A 27,031-nucleotide genomic window follows, 5' to 3' on the forward strand; every position below is an offset into this window, starting at 1 on the left:
ACACAAGAAACCCTGAAACCCAAAAATCCTTTAAAGTGAGAACAAACTGCATGAATGTAGAACAGAGTCTGTGACGGCCAGCAGGATCTAATCTGATCAAACTGATAGATTACTGATCTGTCCAACACACAAAAACACATTTAAATACATTACTGTGTGTTATCTCACAGATCAGCACTGGATATGAAAACAGTCACACGTTAATGAAGATAAAAGTTCACTTAACATCCAGCAGGTCACTGCAGCAAATCCAGAGTTAGGCTCCACCTGTTTCTATCCTGTTTCAGTTGCTTCAGACTCACAAAAGGAAAAATCGTAAAGCCAAAATATTAGAAACATCATCTGAATCTAACATCTTCCAGTTTTTTTATTAACATGTGGTCTTGTTCGCGAGTGATGGGAGAAGGGAGCCGGAGATCAACAGAAGGATTGGTGCTGCGGCCGCAGTGATGCGGACGCTGCACCGGTCTGTTGTGGTGAAGAGGGAGATGAGTGTAAAAGCGAAGCTCTCAGTTTACCGGTCGATCTACGTCCCTACCCTCACCTATGGCCACGAGCTGTGGGTAGTGACCGAAAGAACGAGATCGCGGAAATGAGCTTCCTCCAAAGGGTGGCTGGCCTCTCCCTTAGAGATAGGGGGAGAAGTTCAGCCATCCATTAGGGGCTCAGAGTAGAGCCGCTGCTCCTCCACATCGAAAGGAGCCAGTAGAGGTGGTTTGGACATCTGACAAGGATGCCTCCTGGGCGCCTCCTAGGCGTGGTGTTCCGGGCATGTTCCAACGGCAGGAGGCCCCGGGGCAGACCCAGGACGCGCTGGAGAGATTATATCTCTCGGCTGGCCTGGGAACACCTTGGTGCCCCCACAAACTGGCCCTGGATAAAGCGGAAGAAGATGGATGGATGGATAGTTTATGTTAGCTAACTAGTGACAGAATCGATAACTCAGAGGAAAATGAGGACATTAAAACTAAACATGAGTTTAATGGGATCACTTTAGTGCTGCAACAATGAGTTTATGTTAAGAAATCAAGGATATGCTCTCCACTTTCACTCTGTAAGTGGCTGTTTGCTGTTTGGCTAGCTGCACTCAAATTGGAAAATGGAGCTGTTAGCCGTAACGTTTGTGTTTCTAAAGCACTTTAGAAAATGAGGACTGTGTGGAGTAGAGATAGTTTGAGACAGATGACAGGTGGTTTACCAGACCAACAGAAACTGATTTCTTGTTACAACAAGAATATGTTTTTAAAACTCTAATTTTAAGTATTTATTTCTTAAATCCAGCTTCACAGACAGAGTTACATCTGGTGACCTGGTGGGTGCTCAGTTTTAAATGATATTGGACAAAGCTGATGTATTCATGTACCAAAAGTTTCCATCTGGTGGGGTGCTGTGTGCTCTGACCTGTAGTGTTGTGGAAAAACTGGCCCACTTCTCATGGTTCGCTTGTGAGTGATGCTGGCCGTGATGGTGCTGAACCACACCCACTGTGATCATTCTGTGGACATAGCTCTCCATTTGCAGTTGGTCACTATTACAGTTCTTTACTGAATTTGTAGATACAGTAACTTGCTGGTCTTGTTGGGTATTGGTCCACTTGGTATGTGACAAATCACTTTTAATAACACCAGCACCTTGAGGCAACTGTTGTTGTGATTTTCAGTTCAGGTCATTTCAATTCAATTTTATTAGTTTAACACCAAATGACAAAAACAGTTGTCTCAAGGTGCTTTAAGCTGTACAGAAAAGACCCTCACATTATACAGAGAAAACCCCAACAATCATATGACCCTCTATGAGACAGTAGGAAGGAAAAACTCCCTTTTAACAGGAAGAATTCTGCAGCAGAACCAGACTCAGGGAGGGGCGGCCTTCTGCTGTGACTGGTTGGGGAAGAGGGGAGGAAGACAGGATGAAGATTAATAAGAACCAATAACTAAATGCAGAGAGGTGTATAAACACATGGTGAATTAAGAAGAAACAGTGCGTGATGGGAAGCACGCAGCAGCCCACATCTATTGCAGCATAAAAATTTAGGTAAAATCATGTCAACATTAACTAAAATAGCTAAACATACATCCACCATGATTTCCCCTTTATGGTTTTCTACACTAGATTTGGTCTGATCAGCGTAAGCAACAAATCAAAGACGCTGTTTGAAATCTATCTGCATCATGCCTGAATTTTAATTTTAGCAAGTACGCCTAAAAACGCTATTCCCACGAACAGCATCATACCAACTACAGCGCCAACCCCAGCTCCTGTTGTAGGCGTCAGCTCACCACCACAAATAAAATACCCTACTGCACAGCCGACAGCCATTCCAATCAAACCACACCGGTCATAAAAAGAGCGCCACTCTTCTTCTGGTTTTGGTTTTGTTTCCTTTCGTATTTTCAGAGCTTCTTCAGACTCCTGGAGCATCTTAGACGTGTAGAAAGGTTGACGTTTTTCTCCCGTCATCTTTTTTATCATCTCCAGCAGCTTGTCGAGTTGAGACTCTTGTTGTTCGATGTCTTCAATGTTAAAAACACAATTACCTTGCTGGAACTGATCGGTTAATCTTGTGAGGGATTTCAGTGTTTCCTTCATGATAGTGTCGTCGATTTTCTTCATTGTAGTGGTGAACACCACTATAGTGTAGTCCATTGCCTGTTTACCAAACGTGTCCTGAAAAACCTTCAGTGCGTCTAATTTCTCTTGTGAGATCTCTTTAAACCTCTCCACATACAGGAAGACATGAGGACCAGGTTCAGCATGTTTGATGGACCGCTTGATCTCTTCCACCACTTCCTCTCGATCATCACCTACTTTAAACAGACCTGGAGTGTCGACAACAACCACTTCTCGACCCGTGATGGTCTTTCTTTCCTTATGGCACTTCTTTGAGTCCTTATTAGAAGTGAATATTTCTCTGTTGCCCAGGATGATGCCTCCTAGAGTACTTTTACCCTGTCCACTCTGTCCATACAGGACGATCCTCAGCTCACCTGTTGGAAGAATGTCAGTGAGAATTAGCCAGTCTTACTCAAACCTGACAAAATACATTTTTAACACTTAGGCACAACATGCATCCAAATGTTTCATCCAGAAATCATTAATCAGACGTTAAAGTGCACATACTGCACTAGGTTACAGATATTTTTTGTAACTTCAAGAATTTGCTTTGATGTAAAAATCCTAAAATCTTAAAATCTTAAAATTAAACTCCCACTGAATTCCATCCGACCTGATTGGCTTAACATGTTTTAAAGATGCATTGTAGGTTATTGAAGATCATTCTGATAATAAATACGTGCACATACAGCAAACACAGAAATATAACAGTACCACAGATTTTAAAAACATTCTGAAATAAACTGTGATTTGATTATTTCTTTGTTGTAACAATGCTTCTGGACAAGAAATAGGGGTTCTGGGAAAGCCTGTTTTTTACCCTTAAATGGTGCCACATTTGTGGGTTGGTTTTTTTTGTTTTTTGTTTTTTTAGCTATTAACTCTTGTTTTGAGCATCTGGTACCCCAGGTGATAACAATTAGGCACCTGATTAGCGGCACATGCTGGGACCATGCTCAGTGAGTGAGGAATGAAGGGCATTAATATTGCAGAGATGAAGATAGGCAGGCTGGGTGATATTGTTTATGTTCGCTGTGAAGGTAAATACTTTGAGGATGACACTCAGACTCTTAACCTAAAGGGAAGATATGACAACTGAGTTATTAAAAGATCATGTTATATTTAGATGGTATAAATTTGGTGCCAAAAGGAAAAAAAATCACTTGTATTGCCATTAAGTTTAAGATTGTATGTAAACCAAAGTTTAATTTCATTTAAACAGAAACGCATGAGGGTGGGAGGATAGTGGTGGTTTTAGAAGACAAGTAGAGCTGGGTGTCATCTGGGTAACAGTGGAGTTGAATGTTGTATTTTCCGAAAATATTGCAAAGACGTAGGAGATAAATTATAAAAAAGGCGTGTTGGGAAAGTGTATTGAAAGCTGTAGTGAGGTCATAGAGAATGTAAATGATGGTGATGAGTCCAGAATCAGCCGCAAGCAAAAGATTTTCAGCTATTTTTGTACTATGGGATGAAATTGGATGGCAGCTCAATTTCAATCTGGACCCCTCGGTGAGATCATTGACGAGACTGGCTACAGATACCAACTATGGAATGCACACCACCAAGCGTAGTTGGACAATAACAAAGAGAGGGAAGGTAGTAAGGTCTCAGGGAACTGTACTACCAGAAGGCAACATTGCAGACATCGAGGACAACTAGAAGTACCTGGGAATCCCACAGGCAAATGGGTAGCATAAAGATGCCACAAGGAATACCTACAAAGCGTCACACGTCCTGAGGAGACAAGTGAATGGGACGAACATGATCTGGGCAATCAACGATTGCTCCACTGGCAGCCAGCTATGCCAGAGCTCTGGGCCCAGAGACCCGTGAGCCAAGGGTTTCCCACTGCCTAGGGTGTTGAGAATGACCGAGCTAAGGTCTTTTGGGACTTCTAAATACAGAGATACAAACTGGTGATGGCTAACCAGCCGGACATAGTGGCGGTGGACAGGTAGAGAAAGACGGCCGTAGTGATAAATGTAGCGATACTGAGTAACAGCAACATCAGAAAGAAGGAACACGAGAAGCCTGAGAAGTACCAAGGGCTCAGTAAGGAGCCTGAGAAGATGTTGAGGATGAAGGCAACAGTGGTCACAGTGGCAATCAAAGCACTTGGGGCAATGCCCCCCAATCTGGGCAAGTGGCTCCAACAGACCCAACAAACAACGTCCAAGATCTCTGTCCATAAGAGCACAGTCGTAGGAATATCAAAGATACTGCACAGGACCCTGAAGCTCCCAGGCCTTTGACAGAGGCCCACAGAATCCCACAAGACGAGGGACAAATTTTATACAAATAGATGTATGTAAAGTTGGTGACTTTCCTAAAATTAGCCATTGTCTTGAATTTTCAGAAAGTTCATGAGAAAAATGTTCATTTATTGACACAAGATTTTCTTTTAATATTAAGTTTATTGTTACTGTTGTATGCATCATTGTATCACTTTTACAACAACAACAAAAAAAACAGTCTACACTGGCATGCAACATTTTTTTTCCCGTCCAGCAGTGTAGCAATCAGAATTGTTGTCTGAAAACCAAAAAATACCGAACAGATTAACTTTCACAAGTGGAGCATTATGGCATTGAATATGATGGTTCACTTGATAGTAGAGTTGGATGTCTCGAGACCGGTCTTGGTCTCGAGACCGGTCTTGGTCTCGAGACCGGTCTCGAGACCACTTTTACGTGGTCTTGGTCTCGTCTTGGTCTCGATGGACTTTTGTCTTGGTCTTGTCTTGGTCTCGACGGACTTTTGTCTTGTCTCGGTCTTGGTCTCGCTGTTTCAGTCTTCCGTTCTCAAATCGACATAGTGTTCGGGAGATTTGGAGTCAACCATTAGCGGAGCGGGGTGGCTTACTGGGCTTAAGCCGGGTCATTTTTTCAGAAAGCATGGGGCACCGTCGTAAATCCCCTAATTTTGGTATGATCCGAGCTCAGGCAGTAGGCGACTGAGCACAGCACGCATGTGAGTGAGGGAGAAGCTGCTGCCTGCGAGTTTGCTGCAGACAGAGGAGAGCTTAAGTTTGACCAGGTACCAAAGCAAATCATTCGTACTGAACTAATACTGTAAATATGACGGTGTATCACAAAAGATTGATATCAAACTGATCAGTTGGTTGCGTTACTTGCTCTTGAGTGAATCAACAAATGGATAAATAAAAAGCCGAACAACAATGCTGATTTTTAGAGAGCCTTAGCTTACATTTCATATTTTCAGTTGTTACCCTCCACGGCTAAACAAACTCTCTAAATCGGTTTCAATTGTGTACTGATGAACACAACAATGGACATAAGGAGCTTCTTTCAAAGAAAAACTCAGGTAGATGTTATTTTATATATTATGCTTTGTATGTTGTTCAGTATATCTATGCAAAACAAGAGAAATTTCAATACACAGCAGTATATTCACAGATGAAACCAGATATTTACATACACTTTAGGTAGAAAACATAAAACTATTTTTACTGTTAAACATTAATTTAGAGTAAACTTTTGTTTTAGATAAATAAATGTTGAAATATCTTTGAATTAGTTTAATGACAGAATAAAGAGAGACAGAGCTGTCTATTTTTATCCCTTTCATCAAATTTAGGAGAACATATACACTAAGTTTATTGTTAATTAATAAGAAAAACTCCAGACGATTCCATTCTGAGCTGAAGAAGCTTCTGATAGGTTAGTAGAGTCCATGTGAGTAAATTGGTGGCACACCTGTGGATGCATATAAGGCAAAACACAGAGCCTGTTTCTGTGACATGTGAAAATCAAGAGATGTCAACCAAAACACCAGGAAAAGAACTGTGGAGCTCCATAAGTGTGGCTCAATTTTGAATACAATTTGGTGCCATTTGCAATTAAGAAATACATATATAGTTTTCTCTTTACTCTTAAAGTTAACAAATATGTTTTTATATTTATCAATCTAAAAAATAAACATTTAGTCTGATTTGATGTTACAATTAAAAAGTGTTTGTGTTTTTATCTGAAGAGTATGTAAATATCTGGTTTCAACTGTATATTTGATGATGTTGGTGTTTGGCTTGATTGTCAGCACAAAGAGGGAGAGAGAGGAACAGAGAGGGAGAGAGAGGAGCAGAGAGGGAGAGAGGAACAGAGAGGGAGATGGAGAATGAGGACAGACCAGAGATGGAACAAGAGCAGGTGAGACACACATGTTAGTGAAATGGTTGTTTGCCAAAACTCATCAGAACATGTATCTAGTACCTGTTTCTTTTTAGATACCATTTGTTACTTTTCAAATTCTATATTAGTAAGTTATGCAGGCTTGTTTGCACAACAAGGCTAAATAATTATATAAACTTTCTCAATCTAAATAGTGTACTTTGGTAGAATTAAAAAATAAGTGTAGTGCAGGTCTATGATGATTTTCAGTGCTACTATCATCTAGTTCTGATTCTGGTTCTGTCTTGGTTAAGTCCTAAGTAGTCCTGATTTTGAACTGTTGTAGTCCTGTTTTAATTCCGGATCAGTTCTGGGTCTGGTTGAATTGGGGTTTAGTCCCTGTGTTTTGATACAGCCCCGACTTTGTTCTGCCTTGCTGCTTAATTAAAAAACTAGTTTAAGGTGTCCTGCATATGTGATATTTATTTTTTTTCCTATATGAAGTCATTCTTTTTTTAACAAAACTCAAAACGGAGCCTAATAATCTTTCAGTTATTTCTACCCTCACTTAATTTCCTTTCGCTGCTCAGCTCTCACACAGTGGCTCAGCTATGCTCCAATTCCTCCATATTGTGGCCAATCACAATATGGAGGGATAATATCATTATGTGAAAAACAGAGAGGGTGAGAGACGCGACAGTCAAGTGGAGCGTGCGTCTGTCCTCTCAGTAAGTGAGTGAGACAGTAGACAGCGGTGTGAGGGCTGTGCGAAAGCAAAAACACATAAATATGCCTGACACCTGTAAACGAAGCAGCATCTGGCTGCAGTTTAAAGACTTTTTTTGTCTCGGTCTTGGTCTTGGTCTCGTCTCGACTCGGTCTCGGTCTTGGTCTTGGTCTCGATACCCTATTGTCTTGGTCTTGTCTTGGTCTCGGATTAGGCGGTCTTGACTACAAGTCTACTTGATAGTCATATTTTATTAGAGCTTTATTAGGATTTTTTTATTTTGGATTATTACAACCATAACAGACAAGACCGTGGGATGGAAAAGAAAAGAAAAAAAAGAAGAAAGAACGTGAAGTTGGGGAGAAAGTTAACAGAAGGAGAGGGAGAGAAAAACAGAGGACAAGAAGAGGGAAAGAGAGAAGGAGAAAGGGACAGAGAGAGAAAAAACTTTGAGAGTCTGATTCAACACCTGCACAGAGGAAAAAAAACAGCAGAGAAACCACAGCAACAACCAACATATGCATAAATAACATTGACAATGTTACTGAGCAATAGTGGTGCCCCACTATTGTGGGGGAGGGAGATGACCCTCATGCCTTCCGGGAGGTATTTCGGGCCACAGCGGTGGCGTGCTGTTGGCCGGAGGAGGAGTGGGCGCTGAGGCTGCTTCCCACGCTATCCGGTGAAGCCCAGGCAGCTTGCTACAGGCAGCTCTCAGCCTGCCCGACTGCAAATGCAGTCGGTAGTGGACTGCTTTTGCCTCATGCCTGAGGACTATCGCCAGCGTTTCTAGGAGGGTCAGCTAATTCCCTCCCCTCTGCACTCTCTGCACAGGTCCCAGTGAGTACACATACTGCGCCTCACTCGCCAGGAGCAGCACGAGCACCGGGGCAGGCATGTTGGAAGGCAGGTAACTGGGGCATCTCCATCGGCAGGAGGCCCCAGAACAGACCCAGGACATGCTGGAGAGATTCTATCTCTCAGCTGGACAAGCTGGAGGACATGGCCGGGGAGAGACACTACTACTACGACACACACTACTTCCTACATTGGAATAGACGTCAGCACGAACTATCACATGTCCGCCATTACCTGGCCGAAACCGGAAGTGATGTCATTTTCACGAAAAATGTAGTTTTTTCCTATAGGGCATTTACAGAGATATGCTGGTGTTTTTAAAATTAATGTTTGACTTTATGCTTTTCTGAATAGTTTCTGGGATGCTTAGAACTCAAATTGCACTGCTGGAAATAGTTTATTTTGATGCACATGCTGTTTTTTTTTTTTTTTTGCAATTTTGCATTATAATATTTATTTCAAAACTGTGAAGACTCAAAATAAATTTCCTGTGATTGTGCAATATTTTGTGCAACTTTTTTGCATTTACAGGTTTGCTAGCTAGATAAAACAACTGTAAAAAAACAAAAATGATTTTCATTTTTTGTAGTTTATGCACTTTTTTGTAATTTATGTAGTTACTATGGACTTAATACATACATATTATTAAAATTTGGGATATAATGTTTGTATTAATGTAGAGCACTGCAGCATGTAAAAATATAAAGATAAGCTCTGGCGGACTTGGCTCTTTAGTAGGTCTTAAAGGGTTAGGCACACCCTTATTCTATGGTTACGTGCACCAGCCCACTCTGCCATTCTCCTGTAGCACCTAATCCAAGTCCCCACCAGGTGCTGATCAGTTGACGGTTTCACTCAACTCTTCACCCAAGTGTCCAAAACATACAGATGCAGATTAAATGATATGCTTATAAAATTGATCATTGACCTGTGGCCTAGGGTGTCCTGGTGCCTGCTGTTCCTTCCAGTCCTGCCCCTCCATACTCCTCCAATTGTTGTTGCCTACATGAGTAATAAAGTCTCCCAGTAGGATGACTAAATCACCAAATCACCCACACCTAAGCAACCCATCCAGCGACCCAGGGACATTGGACTGTGTGCTGTTGGACTCAGGCCATATTATTTGCCAAGGGAATATACCCATGTTCCCTGGGCACTGACTACACACAGTCTGTCTGACTCTGTACACACACAGTCATGTGTGTACAGAGTGTACAGTAGGGGACTCAGTACACAGCCTTGTGGAGAGCCGGTGTTAAGGCTGAGGAAAGATGAAGTCTCTGTACACGATCTGACAAGAAGTCTCTGATCCAGAGACTTCTTTTGCTCTCAGAGGAGGCGGAAGCATCTTTCTTCCTCCCTCCCTTATGTTCCCTGCTGCTGCTTCTATGTGTTTGTCTAGTCTCGTCTAACTCTAACCCTCAAAGAGTTTCTCAGTCTTGTTCTCTAAAACCTAAAGAATTATGGATTTGATCAACTGGTCCCGCAACGGAAATGACACCCAGCTGGGCTTGGGAGAGCCCGATGTGAACTGAAGCAGGTCGAGTGTGGGTGGCAGGCAGGACATGATGTGACGTCGGACCAGTTTCTCGAAACACTTCATTATAACAGGTGTTAGAGCAGCTGGTTGGTAGTATGTTAGTGTTCTTAGGAAGTGGGACAATTGTGGCCGACTTTAGGCATGGCGGAATAGATGGACACTAAACTACCAACTTTCACACAGTATGTGGTCTGAATTTTAGACCTACTGTATGCTAAGGATGCATGCATCAAGATGTGATAGTGGACTTTAAAGGGGCCAGGAAACCTGTGACCCCTGTTTCAATCCAGAGGGTTGATGTGGATATGACATGATCCACAACACCAGTAATGTTGAGGGGATGGAGTGGGACTCTTTTAAGGTGGTTTTGGAAAAATGGATGTTGTCCAAGATAAGGACAGTGCTGGACAATACCTCCCTCCCCATGACGTGCTGCCCTGTTATAGGAGCATGCTTAGTGAGAAACTGAGATTACCCAAAATGCACCACTGAATGACACAGGCAATAATTTCTTAATCTCTATAATATTCTGGACATACATACAACTATTTGTATGTATCAGAGCTATTTCTTAAATTTTGTAACTTTGTAATATATTGTATTATTTAATTTATATTATTTATATTAGGCCAGTCTGTTACCGTTTTTATTGTCTTGGAGCAACTTTAACCACATAATTTCCTTAGGGATTAATTATACTATTCTTATTCTGATTCTGAAGAAGGCTGGATACAGCGTTGACTGGACCATAAGCCCAAAAGTGCAAGAAAGCAACCCTGTCATTCTTCGTTAAAAATCCCAAAATTTGGGTTTACCTGGGCCAGACCCTGGGGCCCAGGTAAACCTTTCCCAGGCAAACTGATCCCTGGAATTCTTTTAACTCATAGTGGTTGACTGAATCTCTTTTCATCTAACCCCTCACCTAAGACCAATTTGCCTTGAGAGACCAGGAAGACAAACCACGGGGCAAAAGACCCCCAACAACATAGCCCCATAGCTACTGGGACACAAAGAGCCTTCCACTATGGTAAGGTGGCAATTCGTGATGGATTATAATCACAATGAACTTTTCATCTTTTCTGCACAATTTTTAACAACGCACGTGATAAACATTCATTTCAACAATAAAATGTAATTTTTTATCATAAACTTTGTATTATTATATAATATGTGTTACAACTTTTATAATTTAGATAGCACCAAATAACAACAACAGTTTCCTAAAGGCACTTTATATTGTAAGGTAGACCCTACAATAATACAAAGAAAAGAGAGAAAACCCCAACAATCATTTGAACCCTTTGGACCAATCCCTTTTGCGACAGTGGGAAGGAAGAAACCTCCAGCAGAACCAGGCTCAGGGAGGGGCGGGGCCATCTGCTGCAACCGGTTGGGGAGAGAGAAGGAAGACAGGATCAGGACATGCTGTGGAAGAGAGACAGAGATTAATAACAAGGATGATTCAGTGCAGAGAGGTCTATTAACACATAGTGTTGAAGAAGAAACACCCAGTGCATCATGGGAATCCCCAGCAGCCTACATCTATTGCAGCATAACTAAGGGAGGATTCAGGGTCACCTGGTCCAGCCCTAACTATATGCTTTAGCAAAAAGGAAAGTTTTAAGCCTAATCTTGAAAGTAGAGATAGTGTCTGTCTCCCGAATCCAAACTGGAAGCTGGTTCCACAGAAGAGGGGCCTGAAAACTGAAGGCTCTGCCTCCCATTCTACTTTTAAATACTCTAGGAACAACAAGTAGGCCTGCAGTGTGAGAGCGAAGTGCTCTAATAGGGTGATATTGTACTACAAGGTCATTAAGATAAGATGGGGCCTGATTATTTAAGACCTTGTATGTGAGGAGCAGGATTTTGAATTGGAAGCCAATGAAGGGAAGCCAATACAGGAGAAATCTGCTCTCTCTTTCTAGTCCCTGTCAGGACTCTTGCTGCAGCATTTTGGATCAGCTGAAGGCTTTTCAGCGAGTTTTTAGGACATCCTGATAATAGTGAATTACAGTAGTCCAGCCTGGAAGTAATAAATGCATGAACTAGTTTTTCAGCATCACTCTGAGACAGGATATTTCTAATTTTAGAGATGTTGCACAAATGGAAGAAAGCAGTCTTACATATTTGTTTAATATGTGCGTTGAAGGACATGTCCTGGTCAAAAATGACTCCAAGGTTCCTCACAGCATTACTGGAGGCCAAGGTAATGCCATCCAGAGTAAGAATCTGGTTAGATACCATATTTCTAAGATTTTCAGGGCCGAGTACAATAACCTCAGTTTGATCTGAATTAAGAAGCAGAAAGTTAGCGGCCATCCAGGTCTTTATGTCTTTAAGACATTCCTGCAGTTTAACTCATTGGTGTGTGTTACCTGGCTTCATGGATAGATAGAGCTGCGTATCATCTCCATAGCAGTGAAAATTTATGCTATGTCTTCTAATGATGCTGCCTAGGGGAAGCATGTATAATGTAAACAGAATTGGTCCTAGCACTGAACCCTGTGGAACTCCATAATTGACCTTAGTGGGTGAAGAGGACTCTCCATTTACATGTACAAATTGGAGTCTATTAGGTAGATATGATACAAACCACTGCAGTGCAGTACCTGTAATGCCTACAGCATGTTCTAATCGCTCTAATAGGATATTATGGTCGACAGTATCGAACGCTGCACTGAGGTCTAGCAGGACAAGCACAGAGATGAGTCCACTGTCAGAGGCCATAAGAAGATCATTTGTAACCTTCACTAAAGCTGTTTCTGTGCTGTGATGAGCTCTGAAACCTGACTGAAACTCTTCAAATAAGCCATTCCTCTGCAGATGATCTGTTAGCTGTTTGACAACTACTCTTTCAAGGATGTTTGATATGAAAGGAAGGTTGGAGATTGGCCTATAATTAGCTAAGACAGCTGGGTCTAGAGATGCTTTTTAAGTAAAGGTTTAACTGCAGCCAGCTTGAAGGCCTGTGGTACATAGCCGATTGTTAGAGATAGGTTGATCATATTTAAGATTGAAGCATTAATTAATGGCAGGACTTCTTTGAGCAGTTTTGTAGGAATGGGGTCTAAAAGACACGTTGATGGTTTGGAGGAATTAATTATTGAAGTTAACTCAGAAAGATCAATTGGAGAAAAAGAGTCTAAATGAATATCAATGGTACTAAAAGTAGCTGTAGATAATATTACATCTGTGGGATGATTATTGGTAATTTTTTCTCTAATGATGAAAATTTTATTTGTGAAGAAGTTCATGAAGTCATTACTAGTTAACGTTAAAGGGATTGTTGGCTCAACAGAGCTCTGACTGTTTGTCAGCCTGGCTACAGTGCTGAAGAGAAACCTGGGGTTGTTCTTATTTTCTTCAATCAGTGACGAATAGTAAGATGTTCTGGCTTTGTGGAGGGCTTTCTTATAAAGCAGCAAACTATTTCTCCAGGCTAAATGATGATCCTCTAAATTTGTGACACGCAATTTCGTCTCCAGCTTACGAGTTATCTGCTTTAGGCTACGTGTTTGAGAATTATACCACAGAGTCAGGTACTTCTGATTTGAGTCCTTAGTTTTCACTGGAGCTACAGTATCCAGAGTCGTATGTAGTGAGGAGGTAAAATTATTAACAAGATAATCGACCTCTGTTGGAGTAGCGTTCAGATAGCTGCTCTGCTCTATGTTGGTACAGGGCATTGAAGATGATAACAGTGGGTGGATTATATTCTTAAACTTAGTTACAGCACTTTCAGAAAGACATCTACTGTGATAAAGTCTACTCTCTACTGCTGTGTAATCAATTATTGTAAATGTAAATGTTATCAGGAAATGATCAGACAGCAGAGGGTTTTGGTCTCAGCCATTCAACACCAAGTCGCAGCAATCCAGAACATCGACAAGGCGGTCTCAACGGACATCCTCATCAACAGCTTCTGCAGCTCCAAGGGCCTACGCCAAATCTCAAGCAGCACGAGCTCAACTGGCCTTCGCTGAAAAGGAAGCCAATGCAATGAAACAGAGAGCTGAACTGGATGCTTATCTACATGTCCTCCAGTGCCAAAAAGCAATAGCTGCAGCTGAAGCAGAGGCCTCAGCCTATGAAAAAGTAGAGATTCAGAGCGGGGAGCTCTATGGAGAACTTTGTGAGGAAGCTGAGCCCATCAGTACAGTGCACCGCACTAACGAATATGTTCAACAACAATGTGAGTTACTCTTCCCAGACACTCAGCACGACCCAGCACAGCTTCCTAAAGGGAATGACAATGAAGTAGATGTACAAGACAGTACACAAATAACTAATCCTTTTATAACCAACACTCAAACGAAACCACCACCTGCAAACAGAGAAAGGAAACAGGAGCAAACAGTGAACACATGTGTAGTGGACACGTACTGGTCCAACTCCCCAAAGCATTCCCCCAACCTTAACAACTGCATACCTGAATCAAGTGAAACGCAACAGTTTGCAAAATACCTAATTTGCAAAAAACTAGTCAGCACAGGTCTTTTGCAATTTGATGACAAACCTGAAAACTATTGGGCATGGAAAACTTCATTCATCAGCACAACCAAAGATCTAAATTTGTCTCCAAGAGAGGAATTAGACTTGCTAACAAAATGGTTGGGTCCAACATCATCCGAACAGGCTAAGCGCATTCGTGCTGTACACACCCTCAATCCTGCCGCAGGTGCCAAGATGGTCTGGCAACGCCTTGAAGAGTACTATGGCTCACCTGAGGCTATTGAAGACGCACTCTTAAAAAAGATAGAGGACTTTCCCAAACTCACAAATAAAGACAATGTTAAGCTGCAAGAACTTAGTGACATCTTATCGGAGCTACAGTGTGCTAAACAAGATGGCGCACTACCAGGACTTTCTTACCTGGACACAGCTAGAGGAGTCAGGCAAATAGTGGATAAACTTCCACAGAAAAACTGAGGTCATATAGTCGCAAACCTACAGTGTCAGCACACAAAATGGACATTACAGCAGAGCCCGACCAGAATAGTCTCAGTCCAAAGAAAATGGAGGAACCGGATCGCCAGTGCCCAATCCACAAATAACCACATCCACTCAAAAAGTGTAAGCTTTTTAGGGACAAACCAATTGAAGAAAGACAAGCCTATCTCAAAGAGCATCACATCTGCTACATATGCTGTGGGTCTGTCCAACACATTGCAAAAAACTGTAAAGCAGTGGTTAAGTGTATCGAGTGTGACAGCCTTAAACACTTATCTGCAATGCATCCTGGTCCTACTCCTGCCCCTAAGAGTACTACACCAGGAAACAGCGACAATAAAGAGCAAACTGAGAGCTCACCTTCAGTTGAGTCGAAGTGCACAGAGGTATGTGGCCAAAGTGATAGCCCACCTTCATGTTCTAAGATCAGTTTAGTCAAAGTGTATCCCACAGGCCAAAAAGAGAGAGCTATAAAATTGTATGCAGTAATAGATGAACAGTCCAACAAGTCAGAGTTTGTCAGCCTTTTCAAAATCAATGCCAGACCCACTCCATACACCTTAAAGACTTGCTCTGGCAGAGAACAAACCTCAGGTAGGAGAGCTGTAAACTTCTTCCTCGAGTCCTTGGATGGAGAAGTCAATATCCAACTACCCCCTTTAATTGAATGTGAATCTGTTCCTGATAATAGATCTGAAATACCCTCTACAGAGATTGCCCAGCATCACCCACATCTTCTTCCAGTTGCAGATAACATCCCACCTGTCGACCACCACGCCCCAATCCTTTTGCTCCTAGGAAGGGACGTCCTCAGGGTCCATAAGGTACGTGAGCAAATCAACGGACCCAATGATGCACCATACGCCCAAAGGCTAGACCTGGGTTGGGTTACTGTGGGGGAGGTGTGTCTAGGAAAAGCGCACAGTCAGTCAGAGGTCAATGTCTACAAAACACACACCTTAGATAATGGACGTGCATCCTATTTTGAGCCTTGCCCAAACACAATTCACGTTAAAGAGAATTATGGGGTCACTATGAATGCTACCTGCGTCACAGACGATTTGGGACACTCTGTGTTTGTTAGATCTGAGGGTGATAACAAACAAGCCATGTCTTTCGACGACAAAGCATTCCTGACAATAATGGACACTTGGGACTCTGTTGGAACCTACAATCTGACAGCTTCACTTACCAGGTATCAAACGAGAGCAAACCATTCACACGGAGGGGAGTATTGTAGACAGTTAATAGCCTCTATGACCCTTTGGGATTTGCTGCTCCCATAATAATGCAGGGCAAAGCATTACTCAGAGAACTGTCATCTGATGGGAAAGACTGGGACACACTCTTACCCCCTGAGAAGCAGGAGAGGTGGGACTCATGGAAACACTCTTTGCAAGCCCTTGAAAACCTCCAAATACCGAGGTGCTACAGCCCAGGTACGTTAAGCACAACAAAAGCGAAAGAACTATGCATTTTCTGTGATGCCTCCACTGTAGCTATAGGTGCAGTAGTCTATCTGCGTACAGTTGACAGTAAAGGACAGTGTCATACTGGCTTTGTAATGGGGAAGTCTAAACTCGCACCCCGCCCCGCACATACAGTACCACGCCTGGAACTTTGTGCTGCTGTGCTCGCGGTGGAAATGTTTGAGCTCATCAGAGACGAGTTAGACATTAAAGTAGACATTGTGACATTTTACACAGACAGTAGGATTGTGTTGGGGTACATACACAATACCTCCAGACGATTCTACATGTATGTTGCCAACAGGGTTACGCGCATTAGAGCATCCACCCATCCGAGTCAATGGCATAATGTACCAACTGAGTTAAATCCAGCTGACCAAGCCACTCGGTTCATTCCAGCAGCAGACCTGCAGAACAGTACCCAGTTGTCAGGTCCAACCTTTCTGTACTCTGAAACACACACAGAACCACACACTGTTCCTTTCACGCTCATCGAACTTGAAAAAGACAAAGAGATACATCCAGAAATATAAGTAATGAAAACTACTGTAGCAGAGCCACAGTTAGGTTCTGAGCATTTCAAAAAGTACTCAAACTGGACCACACTTTGCAGAGTCATAGCCAGACTCATTCATGTAGTTGCATCCTTTGCACAAAAGACAAGTGGACAAAGGGTATGGAAAAGTTTCAGTGAGACACCAAATGTCCAAGAACTCACCCGAGCCAAAGTGGACAAAGACAGTCTCTTACGAGTCGGTGGGCGTCTTTCTGCTGCCGATCTCACAGAACATGAAAAGCACCCTCTGATTATCCCATCTACCAGCCACATCGCCATGCTAATTGTAACTCACTATCATGAACAAGTAGCTCATCAAGGAAGACACATAACTGAAGGAGCTATCCGTCGTGCTGGGTACTGGATAATTGGAGGGAAGCGGCTTGTGTCATCTGTCATTCATAAGTGTGTCACATGTCGCAAGTTGCGAGGGAAAATGCAGATCCAGAAAATGGCAGACTTGGCCGCAGACCGAGTCACCCCTGAACCACCCTTTACCACTGTAGGCCTAGATGTGTTTGGGCCATGGACAATTGTGACGCGTCGTACAAGAGGTGGTTGTTCCCAGAACAAACGTTGGGCTGTGTTATTCACATGCATGTCAACTAGAGCTGTGCATATCGAACTGATAGAGACTATGTCTGCTGACAGTTTTATCAATGCATTAAGAAGGCTCTTCTCTATTCGGGGCCCAGCCAAGTTTCTGCGCTCAGACAGAGGCACTGATTTTGTGGGCGCTTGTAAGGAATTAGGCCTAGACTCAGGAAACAGAGCAGTAGGAAAGTACCTGCAAGAGATAGGGTGTGTTTGGACATTCAACCCCCCTCATGCGTATCACATGGGAGGCTCATGGGAGCCCCTTATAGGGGTCGCCAGTAAGACTGAACAAACACGTCTTATTCATGAAGTGTTGTGCACCTTCATGGCCGAGGTGATGGCAATTATTAATGCAAGGCTTCTTGTCCCCATATCCACTGACCCTGACAGTCCTGCAGTACTCACTCCAGCAATGCTACTAACGCAGAAGATGAGTGCTGTGTCTGCTCCACTTGGGAACTTTTCATCAGGGCAGTTGTTTGGGAAACAGTGGAAACATGTTCAACACCTTGCTGATACCTTTTGGAAAAGGTGGAAAGGAGAATATTTGTCCACCTTACAGTTGTAAGGTGGAATGGACTGCGACTAGACCTAATGTCAAAGAAGGAGATGTGGTCCTGCTAAAGGACTCCCAAGCCAGCAGGAATGAATGGCCTATGGGAGTAGTAGTAAAAACATTCCCCAGCAGTGACAAGAAGGTCCGAAAAGTGGAAGTGCGGACTTTAAAAGATGGGACTGTTAAAATGTTTCTCAGACCAGTTTTCATTCAGAGACTGAATGAATATTCTTCGATGCTAAATAATGTTTGAATATGTTGTGTTGATGTTTATGGTGATATAATGTGTCAAGTGGGGAGTGTTATGCCTTTTGGTCAAAAGTCAGTAGTTGGTGCATAATCTGATTAAGTTACGTTAGCAAGGTGATAAATAAGTTCAAAGTTAAGAAACATTATAAGTAATTCATGCTAAAAACAGTTAAAATGTGTGGGTTTGAAATTTGCTCAGAGTGAGACATCTTTATCGCAAGCGATCTTTGTATTGTATGTGCGGGAATGGGAGCGAGGGAGCGCTCTGTTCATTAACCTATCTATGATGTATTTTCTCCGTTAACGCTGTGAAAAGTGCTTCAGCAGTAGTAAAACAGTGAATAAGCGCATGTACACACTAAAAGTGCCCTACACACTTGTACCTTGGAAAACGTTCGTCTTTGTGAGTATTAATGTGTTCAGAAACAACTTTTATATGTGTTTACATGGAGTGAACTGTGATGCTAATGTAATGCACATGTTAAGCTAGGCTAATCATTAAGTTTGTCATTAAGATGTGTATTAGCTAGCAATTTATTTTCATTTTCTGTATATTTCAGTTACAAAAAAGAAACAGCAAGGAGAAGCCTTGAGAGAGGATCTTCATTAAAATCAAGAAAAGCAAGCCTTGTGTGGAGATCTCGTCTATTTTGTTCGCTGGCTGTCACGTGTGGTGAGGACAGCACATTGATGTTTAATTTGTTCAAAGCTCTGGAAATGCCGATTAGATCACCAACTATTTCATTTAGGGGTGGGTTTTGATTATCGATTAAAATCGATTCTTGCTTGGATAACGTGATATCGATTCATTAAAATCCTGAATCGATTTTTTAATATAAATTTATTTTCCTCGAAACGCCAGAATCTCAGGTTAAACCTCACAACTTTTCAACAACCACCAAACAGCTAAAACAGTAAATGAGAGCAGGAACACGGATTCTGAACAAAGACGTGAACACAAAGCGCGGAGCCGCCGACGGATCAGAATCAGTGAGATGTCGCGGCAGCTCGCTGATTCTGATGTTTCAGCGGGTCCGCGCTTTGTGTTTACGTCCTTTTTGCGTTAGATTCTGAAGCTGCAGGTTTTATCTCTCTCCAAACAATATTGAGTGAACCAGCAGGAAAAGAAGATCCAAACTACGCTTCACATAAACATCGTCATGAATTCCCTCTTTTTGCTGTTTTGCTTCCACCATGATGAAATCACACTTCATGCACAGCTCTCTCTCTCTCTGTACTTCAAGAACAGTTTCCCGTCTAAAAATCTGTTTTCTGCGTTATTCGCTTGCTTGTTACGCACAAGTCTACCGTTGTTTACAGCGCTGTCCAGTGGCGTGTCTAGAAAATTTTTGTTGGGGGGGCCAGGTAGGGGCACAGATTTGGAGAAGGGTGGCAGATAATGTTTAAAAAAAATTCTACCAACCGTTAACCATAATTCAATAACCCTATAAACCTAATAACCAAATGCACTTTTAACTGTTATTAGAATGAGATTTTAACCACTACAGTGCAAAGTTTTTAGATACTGCGTTGATAAAGTACAAGAGATACAATCAGTGCTTTGTCAGTGTTTAGTCAGCATTCAAGGACAGCAATATTTGCATAGTATTATTACTGACATATAGGGCACATATGTTTTGGGCAAAAACATTTTTGAATATTAAAATACAAACATTTTTAACATACAATTGGCAAATTAGCCAATGCAAAACTTTATCTGCCTATTAAAAAAGAAGATAATCTTTCTCACAAACTAGTGTTTGATTTTGAAACAGGAAAAAGTGGGGAAACAACTGAAAAGACTAACATTTGAATGAAACCTGAAAGCAAGTAAATACTTTCTATGCTGCCTTATGATAAACTTTGGTAATATTGATGTATAAAGAACAACACTGGCTGATGATGAAATACAGTCAGCTGGCATGGTGACACTGCCAGTATTAACCTGCAGGGCTGGACTGGGCCAAATTTTGACCAGAGACCAGCCCACCAGGTATTAAAGCCATGAAGCCTTTGAATGAAAACAAACGCTGTTGTGACAGTGATGCACAGTCTTGTTGGTATATGTATGATTTCTATACATTTTACGTAACATAAAAACTTTGTTCGCAAGATTCAGATAATTATTTAATAAAAGCGAGATATTTTAAATGAGAATAAGAAAGTATTTCTTTGTGCCCCCCTTTCCCTGTTAATGCCCTACCTGGCCCCCTGGCAAAACTTTGCTAGACCCGCCCCTGCACAGTTACCAGCTGTCAGCTACATAGAAAAGGATCCTGGTGTTATTTGTCTCTCAGAAACAGTTCATAACTTCCCTTCAACTCATTCATGTCACCTAAAAGGTAAACCTGTTTCTCCATCACCTGTTCAGCTCTGATGATTCAGTCAGGACATCTCCTGGTTTCATCTTCATGTTTCCCTCTCACCACATATCCAAACCGACATCATGACCAGCAGCTTTTACAGCTGTGGCTCCAGCAAACATCAGCTGATACTAGAAATTAATATTAAATCAATTCTAACAACAGCTGATCAAGTTTAAACGTGCTGCTGTAGTTTAGCGCGACATCCGCTGGTTTCCTCTTTCTGGTGCAAAGTGGGCGATAAACAAACAAGAGAGAAAAGCCGATCAGCTGATCATTGATCAGTTTCATGATTGAAGTAAGAACAGGAGAGGGAGGGGAGAGAATCAGAAAAGAAGAGGCAGCTGTGCAGCGTAAAGATGCAGAATAAATCCAGCTTTGTGTCTTTTTCATTGTAGCTAAAGTCCGGGACAAACTGTGTCTCTTCTCAGCTCAATACGAAACGCGTAATATTTTCTCTGAATGAGGGACGATTCCATTTTTAAGGAGCAGTTGGCAACTCTATTAACTAACCTTATGAATAAAATAAAGTTCACTATCAGTAACATCATAGCGCCCACCCAGCTGTGTAGAAACTCCGTCATGCTAGCTAGTACGCAGTACGAGTTATTGTAACTGACTGTAAAAGTCAGCACAACGAAAATAAACTAAACTTGGTTTATATCTGACCCAGATAGACTGCAGGTCATAACTTCTTACCTGAAGTTCAGTTCACCTGACACTCGGACTGGCGGCTGCCTCGGGTCTCTCCTCCTCCTGCCTCCCCTTTCCCTCATCCACCTGCTGCCTCTGTGGAAGCTCCGCCACAGCAACCACCAAACAACTGAGTTATTTTTACACATCGACCAGCATCTGGACAATCCACCACCTCTCATTGTTCATGCCGTTACAATAATAATAATAATAATAATAATAAGTCATCAGCCCACCGGGCAAATGCCCGGTATGCCCGATGGCCAGTCCAGCTATGTTAACCTGCAACCAAATCTGCAGCTCCATACAGCTATGTTACGACTCGGATTATATCTTATAACTCATAACTCTTATGCTAGCTCCCCCCAGTAGCCTACTGTCTGAAATATTCTACGGTTGCAATAATTCTATAAGTGTTATTTTTTCCTTGGTATTCTAATTTCACCGAAGTTTACTAAACTCAACAAACTTGATATTACTTACCGGGACATTTAATCTCTCCTCATTTTCTTTCGCCGAAAAATTCAAGTTTCAGTTTTCTGTGGTGCCTCTTTCATGCTTGGCTCTCCTACCTTCGCTAACGTGATTCTCATGTTGCAGAAGCCGATGTTGCATTCACTTACACTCGGATATATGAGCTTCACTGTGAAAACATAATTGTACATTTGATATTTGATTGAATTTGATTGTTTTAGCTTCGGGGTGGCACCTGGGGTGGCCAGTCTGGTTGGGGGGGTGGCCTGTGCCCCCCCCAGGCCACCCCGCTGGACACGCAACTGGCGCTGTCGGCCGCTGTGTTTTTCCTTTTACATACTTCCGAAAAGAAAACCTCATTTCTGCTGTTCAATAGGCTACTGAACAAATTTAAACTTTTTAAAGTTATGCAAAATTGCAAGACGCTGTGTCTGTAATCAAACCTTTGTAACTTTGCTCTGCTTCACTTCAGCAGCATCAGGTAATGTTCAGATGTTGATTAATGGTCTTCTTTCATTTTTGACCTACTGCAGAATATTTTTATAAATCCCAGGCCAGGAAAACCACCTACATGTTTTTCTGTGTTTTATCCTCAGTTACTCTGACACAAAGGCATCTGCTGTGATGCTTACACCTTTGATAAAGTTTCGCAAGTGTCAGTTTTCTTTTTATAGATATAAAAATATGGAAATGTACTGATGCATGATCTGAATTATAACATTTCTGACTGTCTGAGGCAAAATTTCCCCAATTCGAATCGAATTGAATTAAATCGTGGATTGAATCGATTCTAGAAATCAGTGACGATACCCAGCCCTAATTTCATTCAGACAGAAAGATTAATTTCACAGAGATTACTGCATGGAAAGTTCCAACAAACAGTTAAGATTTACAGATTTACAGAAATATAATCTCCACATTTATTAGCTGCTTCATTATCTACACAAAAAGCTAATCCTACTGATATTAATCTACCACAACAAAGCTGGTTAACTGCTAGCTGACACTTTCATTCATTTAACTGTATAAATTGTAGAAAAAAAAGTATTTATTATGTTTACTTACCTAGAAATGTTTGCAGAGTCCTAATTTTCAGTTTTAAGACGAGCTTTACTCGAGTAACGAATCAAAATTCAGCGTCACGTTTAAAGATTTAACCACAGAGGTTAAAGACATTTAAAGAATTGTAAGTGAAATGGCGGCAAAATGCGGTCACGTGTGCAGACAGATTATTCTCCCAGATTAAAATGGACACGTCCAAAGCACGAGAAACATCATAAAAGAAACAAAACCAATCACAACATCAGGACTCGTTATGAAACCTACTGAATGAAGTCAAAATATTTAAAAGAGCTTGGGATTGTTTCCTTTTTCTGAGAGTTTGTGTAAAAATCACCAGAGGAGAGCTAACTCATTTTTATCATCAACTGATCTGAGGATCATTTTGTTTTATCTGTAAAATGTCAATAAATCAAACTGCAGTTTCCTAAAACAAAGAAAATCAAACCATAAAGCAGATAAATTTTTTCCTTATAACTTAAGAAAGTAATTAAAAAACTTTATTTTAGTTCAACTTCTTCAGTTGAAAGGATCAGATGTTTGACCTTCTCTGAAAGACTTAAATAACTATGCTCCACATTCATGTGTATTCTATATAAAGGTTTCAATTTAATATAATATAATATATAGAAGGTCGTTGTTGAAGAAAAAATGTACTGTCCTTAGGACATCTGTAAAATATCAATGTTAATAGTTTTATTAGTTGATTAACTAAGTAGAAATCCTTCATATTGAACTGGTCAGCAGCTCACACTCACTGCACTCAGTTCCACTGAAAAGTTCTCTAAATGCAGGTTGGTGATAATCAGACTCTAAACTTAACATAAAGGAACAATCTGACATCTCTGGACTCAAAAACTAAATTTCAGAACGAGGCTGAAAATGAATTTCTAACAAAATAACTTCAAAGTAAAGCACAAAGAAGGAGCTGCTACTGACTTCTGTCTTTACTGTAATTTCTGTCCCAAATATTAAACTAAACAACACCATGACTACCAGTGCATGACAGATACACTCACCCATCTTATCTGGATCTTCACTGGGAACAGGTACCCTGCAACACCGTGCTAGCTCAAGAGAGTCCATGACTTATTCTGAGTGGTTACAATTCCATTTCACCTCTGTTTTAAAGCCTGCTGCTAGTTCCCTCCCCTACAACACTGGCTGTCCAATCAGAACTGTGGTGGAAAAGAACCAATCAGAGGGCTGAACAACTAGTGCATCAAGCAGAGTGCATCCCCATGGGTCTGCCTCCTCACCCTCTTCTCTCATTCACATCATTACATAAAGACAACTGGAAACATTACAAGAAAACCAACATCCATGTGTTTCTCATGAACAAGCTAAAAGTTTCAGAAAAAACATTCCAGGTGCAAATAATCCCTCAACCTCCAGGGCTGAAAAATGAACCAAACCCAGAGGAAGGAGGAAAACGTGGCTCTGTGGTGGTCTTTCACAGAGCCCATGGACAGCGGTCATTGTCTACATGTTGTAACTGTTTATTAACACCAGGAGACAGTGTCACAAATGCCCGATCATCTAGACTCTCGCTTGTGTTGTTGTTGGTCCTTCAGCCACGCGAAGAATGATGTTATAATGCAAAGAGCTAAGCTTAAGTTCTATATTCTAGCCAAAAATGTTCCCCATCAGCATTCGATGGACACACGGCATCATTCACAACACATTCTCACTCCCAAAGCGTAACATATTATGCTATGTCACAAATCGTCAGGATGTTACGCTTTCAGCCACCCAACACATTTCTATGTTACGCTTTGGGAAACAGGAGGAAACATGAGAACCGTTTGGACTGAATCTGCACATTTACATTTATTTTATTTTAATCACTTTGGAAAACACTGTCTAGCACCATTAAGGTTAAGATTAGGGCTGGAACACACGGCTGGAATGTGTGTTACCACCGGGACCATCATTCTATGGGTTTTCATCCAGAATCTGGCGCGTATCATGGGAACGCGGAAGGTTACATTTCGTGGTCTCATGGCACGCCTCATGGTTCTCATGGCACGACAAATCGTCAGTATGTTATGCGTCGGGAATGGGAACGAGCTCTCACTCATGTTGAGCTACATGCTGTTGGGTTTTTGGATGACTGAACGCAAGCCCATTTGCATAGGTAGCAAACCCCTCTGTACTGGCAAATACCAACACTGTCATAACTGTAGCGCCACAAATTCCGTGTTTAAAAAAAAAAAATGTGTACGTCTTGATGCATTCTCAATCATCCAGGAAAGTAAATCTCCAAAAGTTGAATCTGTTCAGATGGGAGAAAAACGCTACGTCCAGATGAACAGATTCAACTTTTGGAAAAAGATGTGTAATTCTTCTAATGTCCACTGGGGGCATGAGTCAGTTCCCTGACTCCAGTATTTGAATGCACAACTTCATTGCCTGATTACAGCCTGATACAGAAACTGTTCTGATCGCTATAGAAAATGCCCCCTTCATAACAGTAATATTTTTGATTAGTCGAGTAGTCTACGATTGTTTCAGTCACTCAGTTCTGTTTTTTTTTTTTAAATAATCCATCACTAGAGATGGCGGCGCGCACAGACGCAGCGGCTCACTGCTCCTCACGTTCGGTGTTTTGTTTTTTTACTTTTTCTACGTGTATCTGTGTGGATGTGTGTTTTTTATTATTATACAACGAGTAGAGTCCACTTACAGTCGTCAGGACCTTCTGAGTTTGGGATTACGCTGTGCAAGGAGCATTACATCGGACTACCACCATTTTCACGGCATTCCGGAGGACATAATAAGAGCTCCAGGGTCTCCGTGGTTGGTTCTTCCCAGCGGCAAGACAAAGAGGAAACGTAAACAAAGGAGGCAAAAGCGTGGCTGCAGGGCGGGCCCACTAGCACGGCTAAAGAAACAGCCATTTAAGCCACCGCTTCCGAGTATTTTCCTCTCTAACGTCAGGTCCATAACCAACAAAATCGACGAACTGAGATTACAGATTGCAATCAACAAGTGTGTATGGGACAGCAGCATAATATTACTCACAGAGACTTGGCTGCAGCCATCAATTCCGGACTCGGCTATTGAGCTAGCAGGCTGCACGGTCCACCGTCACGACAGGAACGGCCACTCCGGTAAGAACAAAGGAGGGGGTTTATGCATCTACACCAATGACAGCTGGTGCAAAAACACAAAGACTGTAGACAGCCATTGTTCCCCGGATTTGGAATATTTGACTGTGAAGTGCAGACCCGTCTACATACCTCGCGAGTTTACTGTTGTCATGGTAACGGCCGTGTATGTACCACCCGATGCCAATGCTAACTCGGCCATGGAGGAGCTGCACAAGACAATAAGCAACCAGCAGAACTCCCATCCAAACGCAGTGCACATTATAGCTGGGGACTTCAACCATGCTGATTTAAGGTCAGTATTCCCCAGATTTGAACAGCATATTAAATGTGCAACCAGGGGGAAAAACACATTGGATAAAGCATACAGCAACATCCAAAAAGGCTACAGAGCAACCCCTCTACCACATCTAGGTTTGTCAGACCACATGTCCATGCTGCTGATCCCTGCATACACTCCCATTAGGAGAAGAGCCCCCCCAGTCACAAAAACTGTGAAAACCTGGCCAGAAGGTGCATCACATCAGCTGCAGGACTGTTTTGAAAACACGGACTGGGCGTGTTTGAACATCCGGACCTCGAAGAGCACACAACATCAGTGCTCTCATATATTAACTTCTGTGTCAACAGTGTCACTGTGGACAAACGTCTCCGGTGTATTCCAACCAGAAACCCTGGATGACTAAAGAGGTCCAGGTCCTGCTGAAGCAACGTGGACGCTGCTTTTAGATCGGTGATGGTGTGCAGTACAGTGCAGCCAGATCTGAGTTGAAAAGAGGCATCAGAGAAGCCAAGGCAGTGTACAAGAGAAGGATCGAAGACCACTTCAGCACCAACAACTCACGACAGGTATGGCAAGGAGTTCAGCACTTAACCAACTACAAACCCTGCAATACCACGTTGACTGAGGGCAATGCGGAGCTATGGAGGAGCTGAACCACTTTTCGCACGCTTTGAGGTGAAGGGACCAGAGGCAGCAGCAGCAAAAACATCGGACAGCAGCAGCAGCCCAAGCCTCATAGTGCAGGAATATGAGGTGAGGCGCACACTGAGGGCAGTGAACCCCAGGAAGGCCGCCGGACCAGAT

At 42.1% G+C, this 27,031-nt stretch overlaps 1 long non-coding RNA gene across 1 annotated transcript; it reads right to left on the bottom strand.

The window, feature by feature from the left end:
* Positions 1-763: 763 nt before the first annotated feature.
* Positions 764-26,486, bottom strand: LOC120439777. Its single transcript, XR_005612755.1, has 3 exons — positions 25,859-26,486; positions 1,402-2,987; positions 764-873 (listed from the first exon to the last, which is right to left on the bottom strand). It is a non-coding gene; the product is annotated as an uncharacterized LOC120439777 (long non-coding RNA).
* Positions 26,487-27,031: the final 545 nt, after the last annotated feature.

Source organism: Oreochromis aureus, linkage group 4, assembly GCF_013358895.1.
Source record: "Oreochromis aureus strain Israel breed Guangdong linkage group 4, ZZ_aureus, whole genome shotgun sequence".
NCBI lineage: Eukaryota > Metazoa > Chordata > Actinopteri > Cichliformes > Cichlidae > Oreochromis > Oreochromis aureus.